This window comes from Balaenoptera physalus (assembly GCF_965194825.1).
Source record: "Balaenoptera physalus genome assembly, chromosome: 3".
NCBI lineage: Eukaryota > Metazoa > Chordata > Mammalia > Artiodactyla > Balaenopteridae > Balaenoptera > Balaenoptera physalus.
Window position 1 is genome coordinate 133,761,733 of NC_138890.1, and position 19,701 is coordinate 133,781,433.

The 19,701-nt window shown below is 42.0% G+C and overlaps 1 protein-coding gene across 1 annotated transcript in view; it reads left to right on the forward strand.

Moving 5' to 3' along the window:
* The first annotated feature begins 2,121 nt into the window (after window positions 1-2,121).
* ANKRD55 (ankyrin repeat domain 55) overlaps window positions 2,122-19,701 on the forward strand; it is a 415,656-nt gene continuing 398,076 nt past the window's right edge. Inside the window, exon 1 of the mRNA XM_082457594.1 lies at window positions 2,122-4,806. The gene's annotated coding sequence lies outside the window, so the exon portion shown is untranslated. The remainder of the gene's footprint in view (window positions 4,807-19,701) is intronic.

Sequence of the window (19,701 nt, forward strand, 5' to 3'; positions counted from 1 at the left end):
ACCTTTTGTAACTTAAGGCAGGTGAATGAGGTGTCAGGCAGTCTAAGGTCCAGATGCCAAAACTGGTTCTGTTTATAGTTTACATTTTTAAAAAATCCACCATGTCTTAACACACCTGCTGGTGGTTGAGAGGCTCTAGTTTTTGCAGAATACTAATGTAGTACCTTTTTATAATTCCTTTTGTGCTCTGCAGAATTGAATTTCTAAATGTCATGTGGTGTGCAGCTAGCTACAATAGCAACCTTCGGAGACAATGGTGTGGGTGGCACACCCCTCAGTGCCGGGGGCCAGGGCCTCTCACAGGATATTTTAAAGAAGATCATAGAAGGCGGCTCAGTTTCTCTGTGGCCAAACCACAAAATGTTGTTTTCCTTAATGTCCCGGAATCCCAAAGGGTGTAGGCAATCCCTGTGAAAGAATGCTGAGCTCAGTAAAATGCTAAAGGGAGGAACCAGATCCCCTGGGGGTATAGACACATTTATCTGCGTGAGGGAATCTGGGTGGTAGTGGAGTTCCTTAAATGTTCATTACTTGGAATTGGAGTTTGCAGGTGTAGAAGTTACCTATGCCAATATCGGTCAAAGTTTACTGTGCACAGGAATCACCTGGGGATCTTGTTAAAATGCAGATTCTGTTTTCCTGGGTCTGGGATGGGGCCTGAGAGCCTCATTTCCCGGACCTCCCAGGTGATGCTGGTACTGCTGGTCGATGGACCACACTCTGCGCGGCAAGTGTTATGCCTCCCTGCATCGTCCTCGTTCCCCTTCTCCAAGCTCAGTCAAGATTCACTTACTTTGGGATAATTTTACTTAGGGAGGCAGGACAGACGAGAAAAAGGAAGCTTGCAGAATCTTCTGAGTAGATCTCAAGGAATCTCTACTGCAGCATATTATAGATGTGAAGAGATGTTGTGAGGATAACAGTAAAAATGTGGCAGTAGTCAAATAAACTTCAGAAGTATTGGGTTGAAAAGTTCAGCAGATTTCTTTATTTCATGACTTCTTGGAGCCTTTAATAGGCTAGTGTGCCTTGTGACTTTCATAGGGGAACTTTTCTCAAATTCATTTGCCCAAAGAATACTTTTTTTGGGGACCATATTAAGAGCATAGTGTTGACCAAGACTGGCTGTTTCAGACATTGTCATAGGTGACCACACGAGAGGAGGAACTCTTGCCTAAAATACTGTGTAAACATGAAATTGCCCTTATTCCCTATAGGCTGAGAGTAACTCTAAAATAAATTAAACTTTAGAAATAAAGATGAATTGAGCTGGGGGATGGATTGACTGTGGCTTCCATGCATGTAGAATGCTGGGCCTATGACTTTGGAGAGAGAGGACTGATATAAATGGATGAGGAAGGAGTTAAGAAAATGGAAGTATTTTAGATCAACAGGGATGTGTGGCAAGAAGGAGAAAACTAGAAAATGCTTGTTTGTGGGGAGCAGTTAGTCGGGGGGCTTAATCCACGAGGCTAGCTAGGGTAGAGTATGGAGAAATCCAGAATACAGGAGGTGGGCAGATTTCAGGCAATTGTCATTTTTTTTATGTTCAGAGATTGAGCCCGTCTCCTTTTGGGGGGAGTTCCCGACCTAACAAGACAGAGTATTCTCTCATAGAGAAGCTGAACATGACACATCATGTTTTCTTAGCCTCTTTTGCAGCTAGATTCCAGGCACATTGACCTGTGCTCCCCCGATCAGAAGTACCTGTCCTAGACTTTCACTCAGAGCAAAAACAGGCACCTGGTGGACTCCATTCTGATGAGGATGGGACGACAGTCACAGAACGTTTAGTTTCTAGAGGCAATGGGGACTGTGGTTCCATAGCCAGTGTCCGGTGCTGGCCACATACATAGTACCAGTTGCAGGGTCTGCGCCCTGTGTGGGTGGCAGCAGTGCCTCACTGGACCAGCCCAGTGGCCCAATTTGGGGCATTGTTCTTCATGGAGAGCCTGAGCCTGGTTCCGCATCATCCTAGGAACTCCGAGCTTCCCATTTGCTTTTCGTAGCTTCCTTTTCTGCTTAAATGAACAAGAGTTGATTTCTGTTGCTTGCAGCTTAGAATCCTGACAGACATAGAGGATGAATGCAAGCTTTCAACTCAGCTTCAGATAGCCCCAGAGAGCATTTTTAATCTGAATTCTAGGGTGAACTTTGGGGTTTATGAAGGAAGGTTTGTGTTGAGGGTCAAGGTCAAAGTCACCCTGGGAGCCCTGGTGAGCCGGTTAGGTGACAAGGCAGGTGAAGAAATGGATATTACTGAGTGAGCATTCACAAAGTGCCAGCTAGATGCTCTTATCTATATTTTTCTCATCGTAATCTTGTGCAATAGATGTTGTTATCCTCATTTTGCAGAAGGGGAAGCTGAGATATGGGGAGTATAATTAATTGTCGAAATAGTAAGTGTTGGAGCTAGCATTCCAGCGAAGGGCTGTCTGACTCTATTTATCACTACATCAGAACATTTGGTCCACAATTATTTGCAGAGCACCTTCTATGTGTGAGACATGACGATAATCCTAGGCGATACCTGCCTTCGTGGAGGTTAAGATCTGCTATAGGAGATACCCAGTAAAGTAACCGCCAACTAGGAAGGAGAGCTAGAATGAGAATATGTAACAGGGAAGCCTGGCCTCGATATAGATGTGTGGAGGGGAAATGGTTTCCCTGAAGGGGTGCCCTTTGAATGGGGTTTCAAGGGCTGGGTAGGAGGTAACTAGGTTGAATGGAGAGAGGGAGAAGTGCTCTCCTAGCAGGGAGAGCTAAGTACAAGCCAGACACATCCCATGCTTGGTTAGTAACCTGAGATTTCCCACAGTATAGCACACTGCTTTTGTGGATTCATTGGTCATCTGCTCTATTAAAGACAGATACAGGAGAGCAATGAAAAAAAAAAGGGTCAGAGTTTCAAGGCTATAGTAGTAGAAGATGGAAGAAAAACCCTGTTCTTGTGGGAAATGTTCCTGGAACCACCTGTTTGCACAAGACCTGTCTTCCTCTATCTTGGGAAGTAAGTGTCCTGCTGATTTCTGAACGGAGAATGAGAAATAGGGATAAACAAAGGACACCACCCCCGCCCTTCCCTGCCACAACAGTGCCAAGCTTGTTGCTGGCTGCTGCAGGTGGGCAGGAACCACAGTGAGGGAAGAGAGGGTGGCACAGTGTACGGGGAGACCTGCCACCCATTTCTGCATGGACTTAGGATAGATAGAGTCAGATGAATTGAGCTGCTGGGTTCCATTTCTCTGGACACTGCCCTTTTTCTCTTCTGGGAGATGCTCCTTGTCAAAGGACATGTTGCAGAATGATATGGGAAATATTATTCTTATTTTACTTAGAGCAAATTTGGGGGGCATAAAAATTTAAACACAAGGTCCAATCAGATTTTTTAAAAGCTAAAATCATCACTCTCTGTCTACTAAAATCCCATGTGACAGTTAAAGCTCAGCTTCAAAGTCACCACCTCCAGGAAGCCTTCCTTGATTATGTCAGACAGAAGTTATGTCTCACGCCCTTGGACCTCCCAACACTCAGCAGGGCACCATTCTTGGGGCACACACAGATCGTATCTGCTTTGGTATGGTGGTTATTTGGGTCCATGTCTTATCTTCCCAGCTCCATTGCAAGTTTGATGAGTAGAGGAAGTATGTATCATATAGTATTGTAATATCCAAAGTGTTTTGTGTACGGGAGCTGCTCTCTGAAAAAATTTGTGAGCAGACTAGAGACTGAAAGTTGATCTTCTGTAAAAATCTCTCTTATTTTGTCACCCATTCAAGTACCTATTAAAGTGCAGAGTACATTATAATGAGAGCTAAAAATAGAATTGAAAAGATAAGGCTTGGTGTATATGCCCTGGTTTATTGCATGGAATAACCAAGGAACAGAGCCCCTTATGTAAGCCTTTCAATAAGCCACTGGAGAATAATGTGGAATAGGAAATCTGGATTCAAGTCCTGGTTCTGCTATGTGCCTGCTGTATGAGCTCAGACAAGTCAGGTGACCTCTCTGAATTTGGATTTTCTTATTTGTAACGTGTGGGAAGTGCTCTGTCTAACTTGTGGGATTTCAGAGAGAACTAAAGAAATAGCACAGCGGTGCTTTGCCCCCTCCCCGTCCAGGGTAGTTCTTGTGGTGGATGCTAACAGAACGGGGGGAAGGACCCTGGCGTCCTGTCTCCATCCTCTCGCTGCAGCCTGAGAGAGGACACATGAGCCCGTCACGCCCCTTATACACAGGTTTCAAGGCTGGGGCCGTACACTCTGCTTCAGTGCAAGTGTGTCTTGGGCTCGTCATGTCCATTTGTGAATGAACAGGCAGGACAAGTTGTCCATTTCCCAGTCACTTTCATAGAAGTCAGTTGGTGTCATAAATTATTATAAATCATTTGTCCTCTCAAAGTGGGTCCTTTCTTATGTGGAATGAGGACACTAATGCTCCCCAGAAGGGCTGGACCTACTTGTGAGGGGGCAGTTTCTGTGGACGTGCCCTCTCATGGGATGGGATTTGTTAGTCAGGGCAGTAGTCAGACCCACATGTGTTGGGGTACGAACTCTGGGGTCAGTCACTGCGGCCACACCTTGGGAAGCTGCACACTTCATTTGGGTTTGGAGTAAAGCAGCTTGCACAGCGGTTCCGGAGAGGAGCCTCCAGGGCACGCTTCCCCAGACGGATATTGTGCTGCAAGCCTGAATGCAGGCTTCCCACCCTCTCCCTGGAGTCTGGGAATCAGTGAAACCCAGGCATGCCAGGAAGAGCTCAGCGGATCAAGCTTTGAGGACAGTTTCAGCTCAGTATGAGGACTGGGTAAGTTCTTGGTTTCAGAGAAGATACTTTTAGGTATGTGGGAAAAAAAGAGGAGAAACCAAGATGCAAAGCCTGGCTTCCATTGGTCAGGGTCAGCCTGGGCTGCGGTGTTAAGGGGGTTTCGGCGGCCACTGTTGTTTCCGTTGCTCTGGCAGCCAGAGGAGAAATAGACTACGCCCAGTGCAGGTGCACTGGGGTTGAAGGGGCCCATTTCCTCTAAGAGCCCTGGCCAGCCTGGAGACAGAGACCTCGGAACTCCTCCAGGATGGCTAGCTGAAGGTTTCGGGCTGTGGAGACCAAAACATGAGTTCAGGGGCTTTGCCTACGGGGGTTGCCGGCAGTGCCTGAGTGGTGCCCTCCTTGTCAGCACCGGAAAGCTGGGTCCGGGGTTTGGAAGGGTCAGCGGGATCTCCCGCCTTTCCCTGCTTGGCTTTCCTGCCTCTGGCAGCTGCAGCCACAGCAGTTGCATCCTGCATCCCGTTGAGGAAGCTTAGTGCGGGGTCAGACCCGGGTCTTGCAGCTCCACCCTGGAGCTCTGCTGAGAAGCTGTGGCAGAAGGGAGGGTGTCGGGGGCCCCCTCACTCTGGTGCCTGCCCTCCTGTGCTCATGGATCCTCCGGGAGCCACTCTGCTGTGCATACCCCCAGGGGCTGTCCCTCTAAGGGGCTCAGGGTGACAGCCTCTAGGGTCCGACAGACACAGGTTCTGTGAGGTGGAAATAGTCAAACCTACTACAGAGACTTGTGAGGAGGAAGTTTCTGTGAAAGTACCTAAGGCCGCACCTGGCACATAGCAGGTACTCAATAAATGGGACCTTTGCTCCTTGCCTAAGGGCCAGAATTTAAGATGCATTTCTGCCTCTCTGAGCTTACTGCTACGACCACTCCCTTACCAGAAGTTTCAAGACCAAGAACGTTCAGCCAACCCCATCCTGCAACTCTCTCTACTCATATCCAGAAACTCTCCTCCTGCCACCTCCACTGTTACCACCTTGGCCCAGCACCATTATCTCTTGCCTGGATTATTGCAGTTGCAATAATGAGACATAGAGGTTATTGGAACAGGCAGGAAGATGGAAGGGAAGTAATTGAAATAATTTCCTCCAGCAAGCCTCACATAGGAATGAAAATTAATATCTGCCCATGAAGAGGTAAATTAGAGGCACCTACTGGGAGAAGGGAAATGTCTCCAATTAGGACACACTCACATGGCTTGGCAGCTTCCAGTGAGATGCCAGTTGCCCCAGTGACTCTCTGGGTCCTTTCCTCTCCCTCATATTTTTCATTAAGACTTGATGTAGAGGTAAGAGTAAGATTCACTTAAAGTAATGTGAGAAACTATGAGGCCAGCAGGAAAGTAAAAATCCTGCCAATGGCTGCGAACTCTAATCTTCTCAAACTAAATAGACTCAGAGTTGCATCTGGAATTGTGTGTGCTTGGCAAACGTGAGGTGAAACCCCTCTGAAAAACATCTGACAGGAATTGCCTCTTCACGAAATGTGAAAAGAAGCTCCCACCCAATTATTAAGAGGCTGCCTAAGAGGAAAGAAAAAGTTTGTGCAGCTAACACAACACGCGGCTTGCCAAAATCATCCTGCCCTAATTCTCTTGTCAGCAGAGCTGCTTTTCCCAAGAGCAAGTAACTCGTGATTTGGTTGCTTGATTCTGCTGGCCACTCCTGCTGCGAACCCCTCACCCCACCCCACCCAGGACCCCCTGCCCAGACCTCACCCCCTCTGCGCATTTTCACTGGTGGGGTATTCTTCAGGGCTGGAAACCTCAGAAATTCCGCTGAGAGCACAATGATCTGCACTCAGGATGTAAATGGCCGCGAATGTCATGTTGCTTATCTTGCTCTGTGCAACACCCAGCAGCTGCTGGCGTTTAACAAGGAGGCGGCACAGGGCTCTGAGAATAGTCCTGTGTGTGCTTTGTTCATGCATTTTGCAGCTGATTTAAGAGCAAGAAAGGAACAAAACCGATCTGATGTCTTTACTCCAGGGATCGTCCACATCCTTCCTAGGGCAGGAAGAGCAGGTGACTGGGACACCGGACGTTTGGCAAGCTGGTGGCTTTCCTGCATTGGCATGCTTTGCCGGGGTTTTCATGAAAAGACAATGACCTTTACAGAAAACAATGACCTTTGCAGAGATCTCTAAACCCTGGCAACTCAGCAGCAAGTTCAGTTCCAAAATCGTTCCTCTTGCCTTTCCCAACAGACTTGAACAACTAGAAAGAAAGGAAGGAACTTAAAAAAAAAAAAATCACCCAGTTTTTGGCAAACCTTAGGCACTCTTTCCCCCACCTTGCAATTAAGGCAGAAGTAAACAGTAACAGAATACCAAATTGCTGCTTGCTTTGGTACCAGGTGCCCAGGTGGAGCTGCTGGTGGTACAGCCCTGTGCCTTGAGACAGAAGGGCAGCCTCCCTGGGGAGCATTCTAGTGGGTCCCCAAATCTGACATATCAAGAGTAAGACCTGAGGATTTGGAGCAGAGTGACAAGAAAGGGTGAGTCATGTGGGCATTATCTGAAAAAGGAAAAAGTTTCCTCCTCCTTTAAATTTACCCTCTCCCCACCAACTCGGAACCCCTTCTTATTTTTGGAGGTCATCTCCTGGATGGTACTGCCTCACCTTGAAGAGGCTGGTGGGTCTAAGGAACCCAGAGCATTCCCTGTTGAGCAAAGTGTGTGTGAGGAATCTCCATCAGACTGGCTTGGTCTGTGTCCTGCCTCTGCCACTCACCAGCTGAGTGAACCCAGATGAGTTGCTCACCTCTAAGCTTCGGTTTTCTCAACTCTAAAAGCAGAATAGTATTTACCTTACAGGGTGCCTGTGAGGCTAAAATAAAACAGTGTAAAGTGCCTTCCACATAAGAACCGCCTAACCACCGATGGTGCACGTATCAAGAGTTCATTTCTTCTTACTGTTAAGTAGGACTCTATCGTGGCTCTACCGCAATTCGTTTATCCATTCAGCTGTTGATTTGACATTTGTGTTGCTCCCAGTTTTGGGCTATTACAGATAAAGCTGCTACTATTTGTGTACGAGTCTTGTATGGACATAGTTTCCCTTTTCTCTTCAGTGAAATACTTAGGAGTAGAATGGCTAGATCATACAGTAGGTGTATGTATTGATATAACTTTTTAAGAAAATGTCAAACTACTTTCCGAAGTGGTTGCACCATTTTACATTCTCACCCGCAGTGTATGAGAGTTTCAGTTGCTCCACAACCTTGCTAACACTTGGTATGGTCAGTCTTTCTAATTTTATCCACTCTAATAGGTGTGTAGTGGTAAGTGATTCACATTTACTTTGAGTTGCAGTGAAAATATTTAGGTGAACATTCTGTGCCATTCATTCATTGAATTCATACCATTCATTCATTGCATACTGAATAGGCCATAAAGCTCAAATCTTATCTGAAGACAAACACTGGTGACATTTAATCCTTGGTGCACAGTTGGTTGCATCTGACTCAGAAGATTAAGTGAATCTCAAGCAGCAGCAGCCTAATGATTCAGTGCTGTAGACCCCTCAATTTTCTTCCCATCTCTCCTACTAAAGCCAAATAATTGCTGTGATTTCATTACTTCGCCTATGAAACCAATAATAATCCTGGTCAATATCACCTTGAGCTCTTATTGCTGATAATAACAAACATCATAAGATTGGCAACTCTATTAAGTTTGCCCCTGTGTTTATAATGGTGAGGTTAGTGAAAATGTTCACTCCTTTTTAGGATCCAAAAGAGAGGACCCACAGGAGAAATTTAATTCTAATCTTAGTTCTAGGAATAGCTTTGTTTTTCCTGAACAAATGGTTTGTTTTCATCTGATGGATGCTGGGAATAGTGGTGTTACTTTCTTCATACTGGTAGCCAAGAACTCAGAGCCTGATTTGTTTTCTCTTCCATAGAAAGTTGATAAGATTTATATTATATGTTTTACAAACTAACTCTTGCCTGGCTCCAGCTTACCTTCCTATTTGATTTTCTATTCGCTTTATTTTCCTTACTAGTTAAAAGACTTTAAATGATTTTATTTCTTAAAAATACATGTTTATAGTCAGAGTTTAAAGGCATAAATTAAGTCTTCTCTCACTCCTGCCTCAAAGCCACCTGGTTCCCTTCCCCAGGGGCAACTGCTGTTACTGTTTTGTTGCATGTCTTTCCTGAGATAATCTGTGTGAATGTAAGCATATTTATGGGGCGGGTAGCACATATTTGTAAGCAGTTTGTTGAATGAGTTGGAGTTTATAGGCTATAAACAGAAAGTAACTTTATTTCTGCTCCTTCTAGGACTCTTGAAATTTACTCTGTTGTTTTCTTGCCTGCCCATGGATGAATTCTCTGGTAAATCCTTAGTTTTTCTAGTCACTTTCTGGTATTAACAGATGCCTCACTTTCATTAGAAAGTCTGGACTTCTCCAGAATCAACACATCAGTCTCTCTTAACAATAAACACATCTCCCCTTCTCTGGCTGGGGCCTGGCTGGGGCTCACATGTGCCCAGAGGCTCAGACCGCCTCCCCACCAGCTCCCAGCCCTGCTCTTCTGCTGCCCTTCCACACTCACCCTCCTATCTCTGGCTCTTCCAGGGTTGGTGGGCTGGGTGGTTTGCACCTGCAGCTTTCCTTCGAGAAACACCCTTGGGCTGCTGAAACCTCTTCATCCATAGGTGTAGAGATCTGGGTGAGCCTGGAAATCTGGGGGTTTATATCGTTCCCCTTTGCCAGAGAGCCAACGCCTGAATGGAATGGGATAATGAAAGTCTAGCCCCCTTGCTGCAAAATGGACAAACTCTAAGGTATAATTTATATTCTAGAGCTCCCTGTGGGATCAGCCTGAGGCTAGGACTGTGCTGGAAATCTCATCCTCCCTTGGCTTCTCCCGCCCTGTTATGTTTCCCCTAACCTCTTACCAGATTTTCTGAGTGCACTTCCTTAAGAAATCACTAACTTGCACAGGAACCCTCATTTCAGGGTCTGCTTCTCAGGAACTAACCTAAGACGGCAATTATCCAAATACTGATAAGGCCCCTCCAACCACAGTTCTCTTGTCTTGGCCGAAGCCTGCTGGGAAGGGGCTACCTACAACTCTCCCCTCAGGTCCTGGCTTCCAGGGTCCATCCCTTGGACTCTTGGTTGGGGTCTTTAACTCTGGATAAAAAGAGCAAAACTCAGTGTTAAGTCATCACACATATTTTCTTCTTCACCTTAAAAATGTTATTAATTATATATACCTTCTATTGTGTAAATAAATACCCACATTTTTTCTAGTTGTTCTCCTTCAGTTAATTGGATCAAATACACAAAACAACCAGCCATTCTTCAACGAGGACTTTCTGTTCTTTTGGTTGGGTAATATTTGTTTCTTGTAGCTTCCACAAATGAAAAACTGTAGCTACTGACCTCTTACATTTTCAGAAAAGTTTACCCATTGTTTTTACATTTCTGTTGGTGGATAATAAAATTCTTAGGTCACACCTTTAATTCCTGAGGACTTTGTTGACCTTGCTTTACTGTTTTCTAGCACTGATTTTTTGTTTTCCCGTTCTGTAAGTGACTTGATAGTTTTTTTCATGATACTAAAATGATTCTTTTTTTTTTTTTTTTATCTTTGTAGTCGAACAATTGTGCTGTGATAGTTTTTTCCTAGGGACAAGATGTATCTTTCAATTTGTAAATTTAAACATTTCCTTTTTTCGGGGGAAAATATATAGCTTTTATATCCAAAGAATCAATTTTATTATTCAGAATGTTGCACTCCTAGGATTGGCTGATGGAGCTGGATTAGAAGAGTTGTGTTTGATATAACTCTCTCGAGAATGGCAGACCTCCTTGCAAGGACTGCCTTGTCTTGGGGGGCTGCCACCTGAGCAGAAGTCACTTTCAATTGTATCTTGAAATATTTTACTGTTCCATTATTTGGGTTCTCCAGGTTCTCTTCAGGTTCTCTTCTTCTCCCTTAATCTCTTCCATATTCATCATCTTTCTTTTCTAAACTTTTTTTTTTTCTAACCATCTGCTTACTTCCATTTTGTTGTACTCGCTTTTCTTACCACAGCCTCCATTTATTTTACCGTATTTGCATCAGGGACTCATCTCCTTAATGCACAGTCAATGTGAACCTCATTCTTGTGATGCTATAATTTTTTTCTTCCACTTCTTTTCTAAATTCTGTCAGTTCCTGTTTCATCTACTTCTGTCTTTTCATACTTTCCCTCAGTGCTTGTATCTCTATTCTGCGTTCTTGGTTTGCAGTGCCAATCCTGGATATTTTCTCTTTGCTAAGGAGCACATCACTGTATCATCTCTGTTTTCTACCAGTTCCCAGGAATCCCTGTAATAGTTGAACTTCCCAAGGATGTTGGATTCAAGGTCTACTCAGGAAGCAACAAGGACCAGTAGGCTTGGGAGCTGGGCAGATTTTTGGCCAAATCCGGACTCTGCTACTTACAAGTTGGGTTATCTTGAGGATATTGGTCTCTCTGAGCCTCAGTCACGTCATCTGTAAAACAGATATGGTATTACTTCACAGTGTTGTTGTGAGGATTAGATAAAATAAATAACGTAAAGGGTCTAGCTCAGAGTCTGGCTTACATAAGGTGCTTAATAAATGTTCCCTTTCTGTTTTGTTTTTTTTCTAATTAAACTGATGGATAGGTACAAGCTATTTTACCATAACAAGAAGAGACTTTGTCTTAAATGCTATTTAACTATCACTCTAAAGCACCCATCACAATGATGATAGTAGAAAATATTTATTGAAGGCTTACTATTTTCTAGGAATTTTGCTAAATTTATTACATATATTCTCATTTAATTGTTCAGCATCTCTATGAGGTATGTCATATCATTATGCTCATTTTACAGTTGAGGAAATTGAGCCTTAAGTAATATGTTGCTCAAGGTAGTAAGTGACAGATCCACAGCTTGGTCCATGGCCAACTTCAGTGGCCATGTCGTAATCACTGTCAAATATTGTTTATGCATTGTGATCTTTCCCTGTGCTTGGAGCAATAGCAGAAGCAAAAAAGTGTGAGTTATCATGCCTGGTTTTGGGAAGCTCATAAACACATGTATACCCATTGCATAAATAGTTACGTAAAAACACAATTGTGTTCACATGCCTCATACTCAAAGTAAGGACTCTTATTCTCAGATAGAATGAGATTTGAGATTTGAGACTTAGAGGATACCTTCTTCCCTAGGGATTAGAACCTTCAACTAGAATTTTTCATCATTGTCCCTCTATTTTTAGGTGGCCTAGTAAAAGTGAGTGACTTCTAAAGCACCTAGATTATTGGGTTTTCTCAGAATGTGGGTGTGTTAAAAATGTACCTGGGGTTTTTTCTAATCAGGTATGGTAAGACACACAGGCACAAATGATTGTCACAAATAAAGAATTTTGTACTTGCAGATCTGTAGAAACATGAGGCACAGCACACCAGGCCATGCAGGGCCACAGAGAAGGAAGCAACAGGGTTGAGCTGGAGGCAGAGAGGGGAGGGCAGAGCATGGCCCAAAGCCTTTACTGGTTTTTTTCTGAGGAGGAATGGATGAGGCAGGGAAGGTACATTGAATAATTTGAACAATTTAGGTAGACTCTGGGCTGTAGGAGTGGTCCCTAATTTTCTGGTACCTGGCCTTGGGGTGATTTTGGGCAGGGGGGTTATTGACTTGGTGTGTGAGAATTTGATAAAGGAGATGGTTAGGGGTGTAGACTCTGAATTGGTTGGTTTGTTTATTAAAGGCTTGCTTCCAGGGAAGTCATTTGCTGTCTTTGGGAATTAGCTAGTGCTAGAAGGGGCAGTCTCTCCAGGATTAGTGTCCCAAATACCAGAGCATCAAGATTGTAGAAAATAAGAAAATGTAGTCAATTCAGTGGGTATCCATGCCTGTGTGTGTATGTGTGTATGAATGCTGCAAAGAAATGAGTGGTGTTTAGGGCCATTCTTGGGAGGTGGGGGAATGGGATGGAAATTGGAGGGGAAAACTGGGCAGGTAGTGAGAACTCCATCAAAAGGAATAGGCTTATTCTAGGCTGTTTATCAAATAGCTTTTCATTTGGAAAATGGGGTGAGTATTATCTGACTGTTCTGTCAAGGAAATTCCTATAAGTACCCAGAGACTTAATGTTGTACTCGAAAGGAACTACAGAAAAGCAATACATTATTTTAATTCATTGTTTAGCATGAGCCAACTTTAAATTGCTCTAGAAATGGGTTTTGTGCTTGGACAGATTTTTTTGGTGCATGTAGCATACACAAACAGCCAAAGTGAAAAAGTACAGAATCTTAAGAACTGTATCGTTTGGGTTTCTCCAGACTAAACAAAAAGTTCCAAGTATGGTCAGATAAAAAGATTTTTCTGACCCTCCCTGTCTCTCACCCCACCTTCCTATTAGAGGGCTGAATTTGCAATATAGTGCAGGCGTGTTGGACTAAGGGCCTTGAACTGTTTCTATTCGTGGTATGTCTCTTGGCTTTGGGCAGAGTGCAAGAACTCAACCATATCATGGAACAGGTTTGTTGGAATTCAGACAGTGAGTGTTTCCTCTAGATTACAATTGATTCTTTCCATAAAAAATATTTTTCTAGGCAAGCAGTTCCATAATTTATTAGCTTCAAGGACCTACAAAGTCAAATGGAGATAAACTTGCATTGGGAGAAAATAAATAGGAGTTTTTAAAAGATGCAGACCACAGTCATTTGGGGAAGTGCCATTTGGCATCATTGCGGGGAACCAACCATCAGTGCGATGTGAATGCCATGTGAACCAGCGCCATTCTGCCACCTCACGGTCATATCTCCTGGAAGTCAATACAAGAGTGTGAACAGGTTATTATAAACATATATTATGTGGCTGCTACCAAGTCTTTTGTGCCTTGTATTGGGCCAACTGAGTTCCTAGGATCTATTGTACTGCTTTCCTCTTTAAACAGCCAAAGGAACCAGTGAAGAAGCCTTCAGCAGCCTTGACTTTGCTGAAGTTACCACTGTTTTCTCTTGTAGATCTAGAAACACTGTGTACTTTCTGAGTGGGAGCAGGGCTCCTCATCTTTGCTCTGGAGGCTGATTCCCTGGAGCTGGCCTTGAGTTTCTCCAGCAGTATGTTCTGCAGGACATGCATTCAAACGTTCTATATCCAGGCTTTTTGCTGTGTCTCTTCTGGTTCAGAGCTTGACTTGGTCACCAACGTTCTAAGTTTATCACAAGCAGGGTGGACTTGGAAGCTTTGTGGAAATATTGCCTCTTTGTCTGCTTTCCTCCTTCCTGTCTTCCTAGTTCCCACTCCATCTCTTCCATTTTCTCCTTCTTCCTCTATTCTCTCTTCTGTAGGTATCAATTAAGCGCCTGCCAGGTACTAAGAAAGACCCAAAGATAAATAAGACAAAGTTCTAATGTCATTGAGATACTCAATATAAAATAGAACTTTATAACAAATAATGATAATATAGTATGCATTCAGAATATGGGTACCATCGTACATGTCCCTGTTCCTTGTCCCCTACATTCTGTCAGTCACCGTGTCCTGCCAGACTTTAAGGCTTCCTCAGATCTCTGTCGTGGTCTTTTCTCTTGGTTCTTACTCTACGTGCTGTTCCTTGAGGACATGATCCAGTCTATTACTTCAGCCTGCTTTATACGCTAATATCTCCCGAGCCTGCTTCTCCAACCCAGACGGGTCCTATTCTGCTCCAGGTCCATGGAGTCAGCGCCCGGCTCAGTGACTGAGACACCGGGGAGAGGCATCAGCCTGGCCAAGGGGATGCAGGAAGATGGTAGAGAGGAAATGCCTATTCAGTTGATGTTATACAGATTTCTGGTAATATAGATGGAGGAATTCAGACACCACATACCTTTGTTGGCTCACAAGTACAATCATTAGTGAGTAGACCTAAGTTTAGACTCCAGGAGTCTCTAAGGTATTTGTCAAGAATGCTTTTTTCCTTACCTCAGCCTTCACAGGTAAACTTTGGTGCCCTTAAGAAGAGTAGAGTTCTTTTCTTCTGGAGTGTTGGCAGGATTGGTTGGATTTGGCCACGGCTAGTGGATGAAAGTTTTCAGTGGCTCCCATGCTATAGTCCAGAGGGGAAAGCTGATAGCACCTTCTGTTCTGTTTTACTCAGGTTAACTTGCCTGGAAAGACAAACAGCCCTTGGCTTGCTCTGTTCTGTGGGACACAGCTTTCTGAGCTGGGAAAGGCACTACTTCTCAGATGATATGCTAAGAATCCCTAATGCCAAAGGCACTTATATGTTTGGCGTTGGTAACTTGAGATCTGACTTGTAGATAAAATGCTGTAACTTGATTTTCTCTCCAAGTATTCAGTTTCTACAAGATGAATACAAATTTTCTTGAATGTTATTTCTCAGCCATCTGGGCCATCTCAGCTTCATTCTAATCCTTTTTAAGGTAATATACAAAACTTGTTTTTGAAATAATTAATCTCATTGTTGAGACAGTAAGTGGTTATAATTTCTTCTTTATACTCGTCTGAGTTTTCTGACCTCTTCAATTAATTTGTATTAGTTTATTAATATGAAAAATTTACAAATTACCTTTTAAAAAATAGAAACGACTTATTCAAAGAGTGATGATATATGGTATAAATGTGTGTGTGTACTCAGCTGAAAGAAGAATGATAACATTATAATGAGATTGGAGATTAGGTTGTTTTCTCTCTCTCTCCTTTTTTTTTTTTGGCTATGCCACATAGCTTTTGGGATCTTACTTCCCCGACCAGGGATTGAACCTGGGCCATAGCAGTGAAAGCGCTGAGTCCCAACCACTGGACCGCCAGGGAATTCCCTCTTTTTAAAAAAAATTTCACAAAAAACGTCTTATTATAAAAAAAAAAAAGTGACTTTTGTCTCCTTTAAAGCATTGCTTGGGAGGCTTGTCACGTATTTCTGTAATGCTGCCATTGCTTACCATGCTTGTTAAAAAAAACACTTTTGAATTGCAGATATTTTTTTAATCATTCTTTTTAAGGGTGGCTTTGATTTTGTAAGCTCGCCAACACCTTTCTTAATTAAAGAGAGTTGTAATTATAAGATAATGAGTTTTATCTGTCACTGCGTTATGTGCCGCTGATGAAGTAGCTCTAGGGATAATTTCAAAGAGGAGTTTTTGTTGGAAAAAGTATCTTCCTAGTTACTGTTTTAAAGGAATCAGTATTCATTTAAAATTGATATGTATTTAATTTAATCTCTTTCTCTCTCTCTCTCTCTCTTTTTTTTTTTTTTAACAAACTCTAGGGTGTTCTATGTACATTCTTTTAAGGGTTTGTACCACAAGCTGATGAAAATGTGTGTGTGTGTGTGTGTGTGTGTCTGTGTGTTTTCTCCTAAGTATTAAATAGCAAAATGTATAGTTATAAAAATGACATAAGTACATATTTTTAAAGTTTGGTATTTCTTGGTGAAAGGTTATAAATGTTTGAGGTAAGAGAAGATATCATCATCTTTAGAAGTTGAGGATAATGAGATAGTGAACAAGAACATTAGAGTGGGATTCACCCAAGTTTTATACATAACACTGCTTCTCTGCATTGAAGCCTGAAATTCCTGAAAAAGGAAGCTTGGTTGTTGGCTTATTTAGAGCCCCTAAGTTCAATCCTTGGTGAACACCAATGATACGCTGATTGTGCCTTTAGCTACAGAGCCTGGATATAATTTTTTTTCATAGAATAGAAAACTTGGAAGGTATTTAGAATTTTCCTGAAGACTATGGTACTAGATACCCTCAGCTGGCACAGACTCTGGGAACACACCAAGCCCCCTCCCCATCCCATGTTCCCATGTGCTTGGAAAACCTGTTGTACTAACCTTCCTCCCTTTATCTACAACACTGGCTCTGATCCCAACCTCAACTAGACAACCACCCTAGATGCCATCAGTTCTTTGGTACTCTGCAGGGAAGAAATGATTCTTGTGTCAACACCTTTGAAGGCGGCTTGGCAAGCTTTTGTTTGTCAAGATAAACCCCCTTTCCCAATCCTCCACCACATGTTCTGTCAGACAAGCTCATTAGAAAAAAGAAAGGGGATTAAATGGAGGCAAGGAGCTCCCATCTCCACACTCAATCACCTGTCTGTAGGTGAGGTGTGTACCCCTGAATTTCTAGTTAAACCAGAAGTTTGCATATATGACTGAGAGTTGGTTCTCCTCCTGTTTCACTCAGGAGCCCAGGCTGCTACCCAGTCATGGGACAAGCGTACTCTAGGGATAAATTGTTTGTTTTCCCATCTGTGGCTCCACTAATACAGTTTTGCTCTTTGGAGGATATAATGAATGCTCCACAAATAACAGTTGAATAAATGAATTTTGAGGGAAAGGTGGGAAGATATACAAACAGCACATGGTACAATGTTGAAGTTTTTCTGGGGGTTCTATGGAAGTAGCGTGGGAGGTTCTTACTAATTAGAAAAATTATTTTCAATATTGAAAAACATTTTCAATATTATTTTGATTTTTTCAGCATGTGTTGAGATATAATTTCTATATTATAAATTGCAGGCATTTTAAGTGTACATCTCAAAGACTTTTTACATATTTATATACCCATGTGGCCATCATTAGATCAAGATCTAAAATATTTTTAGCACCCCAGAAAGTTCCCACCCAACCTTCCCAGCCCAGGGTAACATTTATTCTTATTTTCATCTCCATGGACTAGTTTTGCCTACTCTTTTTTTTTTCTTTGCTGCGCTGCGAGGCATGTGGGATCTTAGTTCCCTGACCAGGGATCGAACCTGCATCCCCTGCATTAGAAGCGTGAATCTTAACCACTGGACTGCCAGGGAAGTTCCCTTAGTTTGGCCTATTCTTGAAAGTCATAGAATTCTAAAGTTGTACTAATTCTAAAATTTTGGCTCTATTCCCTGCACTGTAAAATATATCCTTGTAGCTTATTTATTTTACAAAGAGTAGTTTGTACCTATTAATTTTCTACCCCTATCTTGCTTCTTCTGCCTTCCCTCTCCCCGTTGGTAACCACTAGTTTGTTCTCTATATCTGTGAATTTGTTTCTATTTTGTTATATTAATTTGTTTGTTTCATTTTTTAGGTTCCACATATAAGTGATAAAGTACAGTATTTGTCTTTCTCTGTCTGACTTATTTCACTAAGCATAGTACCCTCCAGTTCCACCCATGTTGTTGCAAATGGCAAAATTCCATTCTATTTTATGGTCAAGTAGTATTCCAGTGTGTGTGTGCGTGTGTATCACATCTTTATCCATTCACCTGTTGGTGGGCACTTAGGTTGCTTCCAGATCTTGGCTATTGTAAATAATACTGCTATGAACATTGGGGTGCATGTATCTTTTCAAATTGGTGTTTTTGTTTTCTTCAAATATATACCTCGGAGTGGAATTGCTGGATCATATGGTAGTTCTACTTTTAGTTTTTTTGAGGAAACTCCATACTGTTTTTCATCGTGGCTGCACCAATTTACATTCCTACCAACAGTGTACAAGAGTTCCCTTTTCTCCACATTCTTGCCAACATTTGTTATTTGTGATCTTTTTTGATGATGGTCATTCTGACAGTTGTGTGGTGATATCTCTTTGTAGTTTTGATTTGTATTTCTCTGATGCTCAACATCACTAATCATCTTTTCATGTGACTGTTGGCCATCTGTATGTCTTCTTTGGAAAAGTTTCTATTCAGGTCTTCTGCCCATTTTTTAATTTGGTTGTTTGTTTTTTTGATATTGAGTTGTATGAGCTGTTAATATATTTTGGACATTAACCTCTTATCAGTCACATCATTCGCAAATATTTTCTTCAATTCAGTAGGATGTCTTTTTGTTTTGTCGATGGTTCCCTTTGCTGTGCAAAACTTTTCAGTTTAATTAGATCCCATTTGTTTATTTTCATTTTTGTTTCCTTTGCTTTAGGAGAGGGATCCAAAAAAATATTATTACGATATATGCCAAAGAGTGTTCCACTTATGTTTTCCTTTAGGAGTTTTATGATTTCAGTTCTTACATTTAGGTCTTTAATCCATTTTGAATTTATTTTTGTACATGGTGTTAGAATACATTCTAATTTTACTCTTTTACACATAACTGTCCAGTTTTCCTAGCACCACTTACTGAAGAGGCTATCTTTTCCCGATTATATATTCTTGCCTCCTTTGCCATAAGTTAATTGACCATAAGTGCATGGGTTTATTTCTGGGCTCTCTATTCTGTTCCATTGATCTGTATGTCTGTTTTGTGCCAGTAACCATACCTGTTTTGGTTACCGTAGCTTAGTAGTATAGTCTGAAGTCATGGAGCATGATCCCTCCAACTCTATTCTTCTTTCTCAAGATTACTTTGACTATTCAGGGTCTTTTATGTTTCTATACAAATTTTTAAAGAGTTATTTGCTCTTGTTCTGTGAAAAATGTCATTTGTATTTTGATAGGGATTGCACTGAATCTGTAGATTTCCTTGGATGGTATGGTTTTTTTAACAATATTAATTCTTCCAATTCATGAACATAGTATATCTTTCCAACTGTTTGTGTCATCTTCAATTTCTTTCATCAGTGTCTTATAGTTTTCTGAGTACAAGTTTTTTTTTCTTTCCTCCTTAGATTTATTTCTGGATATTTTATGCTTTTTCATGCCATGGTAAATGGGATTATTTTCTTAATTACTCTTTCTGATAGTTCATTGTTAGCGTATAGAAATGCAACATAGTTCTGTATATTAATTTTGTATTTTGCAACTTTACCTAATTCATTGATGAATTCTAGTAGTTCTTTGGTAACGTCTTGAGGATATTATGAATAGTATCATGTCATATGCAAACAGTGATAGTTTTACTTTTTCCTTTTTAATTTGGATTCCCTTTATTTCTTTTTCTTGTCTGATTGTTGTGACTAGGACTTCCAAT